The sequence below is a fragment of the Neofelis nebulosa genome, chromosome 6, assembly GCF_028018385.1.
Source record: "Neofelis nebulosa isolate mNeoNeb1 chromosome 6, mNeoNeb1.pri, whole genome shotgun sequence".
In the NCBI taxonomy this organism is placed as follows: Eukaryota; Metazoa; Chordata; class Mammalia; order Carnivora; family Felidae; genus Neofelis; species Neofelis nebulosa.
Genome location: NC_080787.1, coordinates 42,535,695 through 42,545,012, shown reverse-complemented (window position 1 = coordinate 42,545,012; position 9,318 = coordinate 42,535,695). Strand labels below are relative to the sequence as shown.

Here is a 9,318-nt window from a genome sequence, read left to right as displayed (position 1 = left end):
CACACACACTCTCTCTCTCAAAATAAATAAATAGACATTAAAAATAAAAAATACTACAAGGCAAGAAGAGCTTAAGTTTCTTTCCATTTCTAGTTGTTTGTGTTGCTACATGTTCTGTCCTGGCTTTACCCCACGGCTTGACCTCAGGTCTGGCTTCATCTCACTGCTCAACCTCAAGTCTGGCTTCTCTGTCCTTCTGCTGATCTTTTGTGACCCTCTGACCCTTGGATGCAGCTTCCTCCCTGGTTCTAGGTGTCTGCCTGACTGGGGTTTGGTTTCTGGGTCCTGATGTAATAGAAATTACAATTTAAATGTGTCTAGTGATTTGCTGTTTTCAAGTATGTTACAACATCTCTCACTGAAGCTCCACAACACCCATTTTACAGATGAGAATTTTGAGGTTAGGATGGCTTAAATGAGTTGCCCAAGGTCACACAATTAGCAAATAGCAAATGCAGAGTTAAATATCCTTGGACTCAAAACCCCAGGTATCTCCCTCTGTACCATGCTGCCAGCCCGTTCAGTATGTTACACAAGAGAGCTCCAGGCATTTATTATTTCTCCAGCAGAGGGGAGCTAGAGGCTCCACCCCCAGCAAGTGACTTGTTCCCTGATTTCCAGAACGAGCAGGTGGGAGACCCTTGCAATAGTGAAAAGTGACCTCAGATGAACCACAGCAGCTGCTTGTCAAGCCAGCATCTTCTGGAGTTGGCCAGGTTTCCCTGCATTCGCTGGCAGAGTGTCCGTGATTCATAGCAGTGTGGGGACTTTACAAGCCTGTGATAAAACAGTAATCATCAGCTGTGAGGTTGACATGAGATTATGGAGCTGCACAGTTGAATTGAGTTACTGTGCTTTCCCGGGGCTGTTCATGTGACGGCAGTGTTGACCTAGTGAGGTATCAGTGGCTCTGGGGCTCTGGGTGGAATCTTGCCAGGATGCCTTCCCTGGGTTGGGGGCTTGGGTGGAGGCAGGCACAGGGTCAAAATGTCCCTGCCTCCATTGTTGCATGTGTGTGTGTGTGTGTGTGTGTGTGTGTGCATGGAGGACCTCAGAGGCACAGGGCTGAGTTAGGCATTCACCTAGGTTTGTGCCACCTCCTTCTTAGAGGTCACATCCAATCTGTGGGCAAATCCTTTGAACAACATTCAGTGGGTCCCTTCTCACCAGCCCCCATGCCATCACTGTGCTCAGAGCCACCTTCATCCCTTGTCTGCTTCACTCTAGGAGCCTTCTCTTGGGCTCTCCCCCTCCCTGCTGCACCTACCCCACTGCCCATGTTCCACACAATGGCAAGAATGATCCAGTTAAAAGTTCAGTCTCTTTTCTGCTCAACACCATTCCATTGCTTCCCATTTCCATCCGTGTGAACGCTGAAGGTCCTCCCAGTGGCCTACAGGGCTCTGTGTGTTTGGATCCCCAGCATGTTCCTGCCCAGCTTCTTCCAGGGCTTGTCCCCTCCCTCCCTGCACCAGTGACGGTGACCTTCGTGCTGTTCGAACACATCAAATCAAGCTCACCTCACCTCTTCCAAGGCTTTACACAGGCTATTCCCCCTGCTGGAAAGCTCTTCACCCAGACTTTCACATGGCTTGTTTCCCCCGTCCTATACTCAGAGAGGCTGGCCTGCCACCTTATTTAAACTCAACACACCCTCCCCCACTGCCCCCCAACCTCCTTTACGTTGCTCTACTTTTCTCTGGCCCCATAGAACCTTTCAGTTTATTACACACCAGAAACATATTTATATTAATTATTATCTATCTCCCTAATAGAAGGTCATCTAGAAAGCAAGGATTGTGTTTGTTTTGTCATTGGTGTATATCAAGTGTGAAGTAGGTGCTCAATTAATGTTTATGGAATGAATAAACAAAGGGCTGTATTTTTCCAACAGACCAGGGACTCTTTGAGTAAACTATGTTTTCTCTCTAAGATTGGAAGTTCCCCTAAGGCGGAGACAGTGCCTTCCCCACTAAAGATCCCCTTCTTTTATCATACTATGCCCCTTGGCCCTGCCCTCCCCCTAAGGCTTTGCAAACCAAAGAGAGTGGAATAGGGAGACAAGGCTCCCCACAGGCATGGGATGTGTGCAGTGGTGGCTGCTGTGGGCCTCCCCTTGTTGACTTGATGCTTCCCACCAGCCTGTGGACCTAATGCATTACGGGTGTGGCTTGGGGGTCCTCATCCCTATGACCTCTGGGTGGGCCAGTTCGAAAGCCTGGATCTCTGGTGTTAGGTAACCCTGTGGAGCATCCCCGCTGATTTTCAGGAAAGCCTGCCCTCCACGCCAGTGACTGGGTATCCCAGCCCCCAACAACCCTGTCCACCATGCCCTGCCTCCTCCCCAGCCTGGCTGGGTCCTACTTCTTTCCACTCCATTCACCCCAAAGGTATTTGCCTCTTGGGGCAAACACTGTCCTAAGTCCCAAACACTGCCTGAAAATCCCTTGATTCTGGAATTGATGTCCCTAATCTGTCCTTGCCAGTCCCTGGTATCAAATCCATCTGAACCCACAGATAAGTGCACAGATGGAGCAGTTGTGACAAGGCACCTTCCAGACCTCTGACTGATGTCATTGTACTCCCAGCCGTGTCCGAGTGTGGCAGAGCTGCTAAGACTGGTCCTCTCTGGACATGTGGAAACCCTGTGATGGGTCACTTTGACTTGAGGACTCCGCTGGCCTGGCTGAGCCTTCTCTGGACGGGACTATAGCCCAAGACGCTCTCACATGACCTTCCTTCCTTGCTTCTGTGCTTCCTGCCAGGGTCAGGCCTGCACCCCCCTGGGCGGGCAGCCCTCCTGGCCTCCCCCAGATTCCCCGTATGCTTTACCTCACAGACACTGCCCCTGATCGACCTCTTGCACACCTTGTCTTAAGTCGGAGTCCACTTCTGGGACAACCCAGACTAACACTCCCGTCTTGGAGCCCGGCAGATATGGTTTCACGTGGTGACTTCCCAGGGCTGTGGCTTCTGCATCTGTTAAGTTAAAGCAAGTAATTCCCACTGCATCCCATGAGCTGACTGATGGTAGGATAATTAAATGAGTGGGTGTAAACAGCCCAGTTCATGAGGCTTTTCACCCTTAAGCTTGCCTTGTGCACCTTGCCTTATTCGAGCTGATTCCAGCCCTTTACCTGGGCGGCTTCCCCTTGACTCTAGTGACTTATCTGATCCCAGCTCCTTCCACCTCTCTGGTTCCTGCTTTGAGTCTCAGCAGCCTGGGCCAGAGCCTATGGGATCCCAGCCAAGCAGGTCCTCAGGACTGAGTGTCCTCCAGGGCTGAGCTCTCGGGGGGGGGGGGGGGGGGGGGAGAGCGGGGTCCTGCTCAGGATGGCAGCTTGTCAGCTCACTGCTGCTGAAGCAGAACCAGCACATTTGCCCACATTGTGGTCCCACCCCATCCCAATAATGGGTGTTTTAGAGGGAGCTTTTCCACTTGAAGGCTTTTTTTTATCCTTAAAAGGGAAATTACTTGCTTAATTTAATTTGTTTAATATTCCTGTTAAAAAATGAGGTTCAATTAAGATACCCAGAAAAACCATAATGTTCATTTAACAGAAGAATGAAATTTGAGTTCCACAAATGCATTTTTTTATCCTTTCTGTTTTTTTTAAATGCAAATCCAGCTAAGTGAATTACTGATCTTTATTAGATGCTTTAATTACAGGTTGTTAATGGAAATATTACTGAAATTAAACTCAAATGTGTTAACCAAGGAAAAAGCTTTATGTGTCACTAAAATAACCAAATATCAAGACTTTGTCGATATGGCCAATTGAAAAAGCACCTGAGAAATTATCCTCTTAATTGGGATATAGCGACAGACTTTCTTTGTAGGACTGGTCTTTCTGAGGCCGGTGGCAAAAAGACTCCACCCTCATGAGACAAAAACTTAACATGTGGGTCAGCTCTGCACGTACACACAGGCAGGCCCTGTGCAGAGGTCCAAACCTCCGGGGAGAGTCAACACTGCACACGTAGCAACAAGCTCTTTATGCAGAAGGGGCTCAAATACAACGGGAGTGCATACACTATACAAACTCTGTTGGGTCTGGAGATGCTTTCTGGGAAAATCCAGAATCTTTCCATATATTCGTTTATCAAAACCTTCCTACATTTCCTCCCCTTGAACACGCGGACATGCCGTGTAAATAAGGTCCAGCCACGATGAAGCAGACCAGCCACTCTCAGGAGTTTCCACAGTGTTCTGGAAGCCCACTTCCCAAGGGATTGGTGGACTGTGCTCTGTAGCCCCTTTCCTTTCTCCTTCCCTCTGCTGGATTTCACTTGGGGTGGCACTTCATACAGCCCAGTCAGCTACGTGGGGAACAGCAATTTTCCTTCAGGATTGGGGGGAGAGGCTAAGCACCATAGGCCATTGGGCCTCATATCTTTTTTTAAAAAATACATTTTTTAATGTTTACTTTTGAGAGAGAGACAGAAAGAGAGTGGGGGAGGGGCAGAGAGAGAGAGAGAGAGAGAGAGGGAGACAGAGGATCTGAAGCCAACTCTGAGCTGACAGCAGAGAGCCCTACAGAGCTCGAACATGCGAACCCTGAGACCATAACCTGAGCTGAAGTTGATGCTTAACAGGCTGAGCCACCCAGGCGCCCCAGTCCTCATGTCTTAAGGCAGCTTGACTCACTTGACAAGAACTTGGGTCTCTTTTTCACTCTGACTAGCCAGCCAGCTCATTCTTCAACTTCCTTAGGGGCCATTCTGTCCTTTCAAACTGGGCTCCAGGTATGACTTCAAAAATTTCCGATGAAAACTACCCTCGACGGGCCTGCCTGGTGTGGCTGCTGCAGTGATGCTTGTGGCCGGAGGTTTTGAAGCCAGCCGGCCCGGGCTGGAGTTCCTGCACCCCTGCTCACTGTCAGCGCGGCCTTGGGAAGATTTTTTTACCTCCCCGAACCCTTTTCCTTAGCTCTGAGATGGGGAAATTACTACTCTCCCTCACCTCTCAATTCTCGGTGCTCTCTCCCTCAGCTCATGAGCCTGCCAGTGTTCTTTTCCTATCAGTACCCTTCGAACCCAACACTCTTTCTTTCCTCTTTCTCCTGAAAGCTTAGTCCGCCTTCCTATGTCTCTGTCCGCACAGCCGATTCACTCCCCCTCAGTTAGTGTCCTGGTGACAAGTAGCAGAACCTACTCTGGCCAGTTTAAGCAGAAGAGAAACAGATGAAGGGATCCCAGGGATCTTCCACAGAAACTCCAGGAAGGCCAGAGAAGACACGGAGTGTGAGCGTGAGGAGCAGGGCCCACAGCCCAACACTGGTCTACACTGGCAGCTCCATTGACCTTGGCTGCGGGGATCTGAACTGTGGCTGGCCCCACTGATCATTGGCTCTGGATGCCAAAACAGTCCGCAACGGCTGACCCCAGAGTGCACACCTCCCTACCACTCCAGAAACCAGATTCTACACAGTGGTGCCTGTTTCCTCACCTTGTGGTCTTCCGCACCTAGCATCCCATTGGCTTGGCTGATTGGTGGAGCCCAGGTCATGTGGCTGGGCTGCAGCTACAAGGGCCGCTGGGAGAAGGGCATCTTTCTCCAGGAAGAGAGGCTCACAGGGTGGGAAATTTACCATGCATAAGAAGGGTGTTTGGGAGTGCTGGCAGGCATGATAAGCATGTGCTCATGCTTACCCACTGCCCTTGGGTCTCCAGGTCTTCCATTGCTCCACCAGTGCTCTGGGAAGACCACCATTCTGGGCAGCTTCTATTTGTCCCTCCATGTCTGTCCACCCTCCTCTACCTTTCTGTCTGCCCCCACAGGCTGAGCTGGAGGACCTGCATCTATCTACCTGTTGCTTCACCTGTCTTCTGGCTTCCAGTTGAGTGTGGTCAATACAGAGCCTTGGCTGGAAGCTGGAAGGAGGAGGGGGAGTGAGGTTGGGGAATTTATTTTGCCAACTTCCTACCTTTGGGGTCTCTCTTGGCTGGCTGTGTCCCTTCACCAACTTCATGAGCTTGTCAGACAAAGCTCCCTGCCTCCAGGTTTGTGAACTCCTCCCTCTTCTTGGTCCTTTGGCCCAGGGGGCTGACTGCTCAAGCTCTTCCCTGCTATCCTCCCCATCAGCCAATGCACTCTCCTGAGGCTTTCCCTGGACCAGGCCCCACTGTTACCAAGACCCTTTGTTAAAATCTGAAACTTCCCAACCCAAGAGTGTTCTTTCTATTCTGCTAGGACCCTGATAAGACAGCCAGAGTGACCTCCATTTTGCCAAGGATGGTGGATGCTTCTCAGTCACGATCTTCCTCAACTTCTTGGCTGCATTTAACATGGGGGTTCCTTCTTCCTTGATACCCCCTGTTCCTTTGGCTTCCAACTCTGGGTGTGTCTGCTTAGTCTCTTTTGGGGATGTCTCTTCTTCTGTATGCTCCTGAGCATGGCTATTTCCCAGGGTTCTGTTATGGATCCTCTCCTTTCTCTTGACATGATCTCTACATTTGAGCTCATCTACCTTCTTAGTTTTAACCCCAGTTCTTTGCCGATACCTTCCCATTCTATGTCTCCAGCCTATTTCCTGACTTAAGTCCAGGTACCTACTGGGAGCACCTGGATGTCACTTGAGTATCATCAATTCAACAAAACCCGAACTGATTTATCATCCCCTCTCCCCAGTCTGCTTCTCTTGGTGTCCCAAATTTTCATGAGAGATACCTATTCAGTCCCACAAGATGCAGTCTGGAGACCGTCAGGCTCTTCCTTCTTCCTCCCAGGGACTTCCCGTCTTGTTCTTTTCTTAAGTGTTCCTTGACCCGGTTGTCCCTTCTCCAGTTCTACTGTTAGCACCTTGATCAGGGACCTCATCATATCTTGGGTGAAATGTAACAGTTCTCCTTCACAGCCTCCTAGGATCCAGTCTATCCTAGGGAAAGCTACTTCCCTCTTCATAGCCAGAGTTAGGATTCTAGAATGTGACGTGACTATATTAGATTCTGCTGAAAGCCCTTCAGGCCTCTGAGGATTGAGTCCATGTTCCTTAGCCAGACCTGCAAAGCCTTTTGAGCCCTCACTCCTGCCAACCTCTGAAGCCTTGTCTCATGTCACTACCTGTCTCCAAGCTCATGCTCTCATCAACTGGTCAGCTTACAAGTTCAAACACAAACCATGCTTCCACACCTCCATGACCTTGCTTAGGTGTTTTCCTCTAACCCAGGGTGCATGGGTTAACTCCTTTTCTTCCCCTATCACCTGCTCTGCCTTCAAGGTTCAGCTCCTGTGTCCTTTACACCTGGGCTGATGTCCCAGGTGAGGGGACCACACATTCAATCTTCACATTTCTCATTTATAGTGAATTTTCTCTTTGTGTCCATCACCCCTGTTAGACTATAATTTTCCTGGTGGCAAGAATTGTCCCTTAATCATTTCCAGCACTTAGTGTCTGGCACATAAATGTTTATTGATCTGGATTGAAGGTATTGGATGAGCTGGGTTGCAGAGTGTCTAAAAGCCCCAATACCCTGAAGTTGTTGGGGACAGGATTGACAAGAAGACCCCTCTGCCCCCTGCTCTCACTCAAAAGCGGTTTGGATTTCTCAGCCAGGAAATTAAATAACCCCAAATCCTCTTTCCTCCAATGAACAGCTCTTAGAGCTGGGGATATTAGCATGTACCTGCTAGTTCTTTCCCCTGGCCTGGGAATTCACTCTGGCCAGAGTTTGACCCCCCTGACACTCTCCCATCTTCTTAGCACTCTGCCTCTGTGGCCATGCTCTTGCCTTGGGTCTCCTCACTGGAAATTTTACATGTTTTCAAGGTTAGAGGAGGCCATAAAGCATTAAGATTCAGAGGAAGGGCTTAAAAGTCATGGAGGCCCAGCTTAAAATCTTCTTACCAGCTTTGTGACCTTGGCAGTTCCCTGAACCCCCACCCCCCAGCTTGTTTCCTCATCTATAAGATGGGAGTGATAATTATAACACCCAGATCATGGAGGTTTTGTAAGGATTAAATGAGATAATGGGCGTCAGGCACTTAGCTCACAGCCTGGCTCGGAGGCTTAATTCAAATCCTACCTCCCCTGAGAAATCTCTGGTGACTCAGAGACAGCCCACAATAGTTTCCCTCCTCGGAAGGGTGTGACTGGAGGCCCAAACTCTCTTTCCGGCATTGACTCACTCTCCATTTCTGAGCCTCCCTCATCCCCCACGTGCTAGCCACGTCTTTGTTGCCTGTCTTGGCTCTCCCATTAGATTTTAAGCCACTAGAGAACAAAGATCATGAAGCAAATAATTCGAGACATTGCAGGTACCTTGGTGGGCATCCTCCCTTCTCTCTGTCAACCAAACACCTTAAAGTATCCTGCACAAGGCTGGGGGCGTGCACAGCTGCTTCTTGAGCTGACCTGAATGTCTTGAACAAGGTGGAGGAGGCAGGTGAAGAGGAGGAGGAAGGAACACCTTGGAGGTGTTGTGAGGATAAGTGGCCCTCTTCTGTCATAAATGAGGGGCTAAGTAGTTCCCAGAAAACCTTTCACTCAGATGAGGCACAGGAAGGCTTCTCAAGAGATAAGCAGGACACCTGCAAAAAGATGCCCTGACATGGTCCTGTTCCCAGTTCCGGTTCCCGTTCCTGGACGAGCACCGGAAGTCCACTGTTACTCCCAAATGATGCCAAGAAAAGGCTGGCAGTTTAATGAGCTCTGGGTCCACAGAACTAAAGCTCGGTGGGTCCCCTTTAGAGAAAGCCACCACCCAGGGACGCTTGCACGGATATCTGCCTGTGCACAGGCACTCTCCCCTGTGTGTATTTCCGCTCTTGTGCTGGGTCCTAAAGCAGCTGGAGGAAGACACTTAACACACCGAGCATACATCGCTGCCTGGCCTGAACAGGTGCAGCCCCGCCCCCATCCCTGCCGAACAAACCAGAGGCCTTCTGTTTCAGCAGGAGAAGCCTGCCCTGTGGCCCAGCGATCCCAGGGCTGGGAGGCAGCTCCCCCTTGTCCTTTCTAACGCCCCTCTCTTGCCTGAGTGAAGGAGGGCGGGGCGGAGCTTGGAAACTCTACCCTCCCCCACATCCACCCCAAGCTTAGGGCGCCTCCAGCTTCTGGGTGGCAGGTCCTCTCAGCCCCACTTCCACCAACAGTCACAGCACGCGCCTGTCACGCCTGCGGCGGCCAGAGCCTCCCACGCGACTTAACTGGATGTGAAAAGTTAATTCAGGTATAGACGTGAAGGCTTAATGAAAGGAGAGCGCGGCGGATTAATTATGCCCCTTTTTGCCAAGGTAACGGCACTCACCCCCGCAGCCCTGCGCGCCAGCGTCTGGTGCCCCCGCCCACCGCCCCTCGGCCTTGGCCTCTCTCCCGG

General features: G+C 50.5%; 1 long non-coding RNA gene across 1 annotated transcript; it reads right to left on the bottom strand.

Annotated features, from left to right (window-relative positions):
• Positions 1–537: 537 nt before the first annotated feature.
• On the bottom strand, positions 538–9,037 carry LOC131514168 (uncharacterized). The gene is made up of 2 exons (XR_009262960.1): positions 6,671–9,037; positions 538–777 (listed from the first exon to the last, which is right to left on the bottom strand). It is a non-coding gene; the product is annotated as an uncharacterized LOC131514168 (long non-coding RNA).
• Positions 9,038–9,318: the final 281 nt, after the last annotated feature.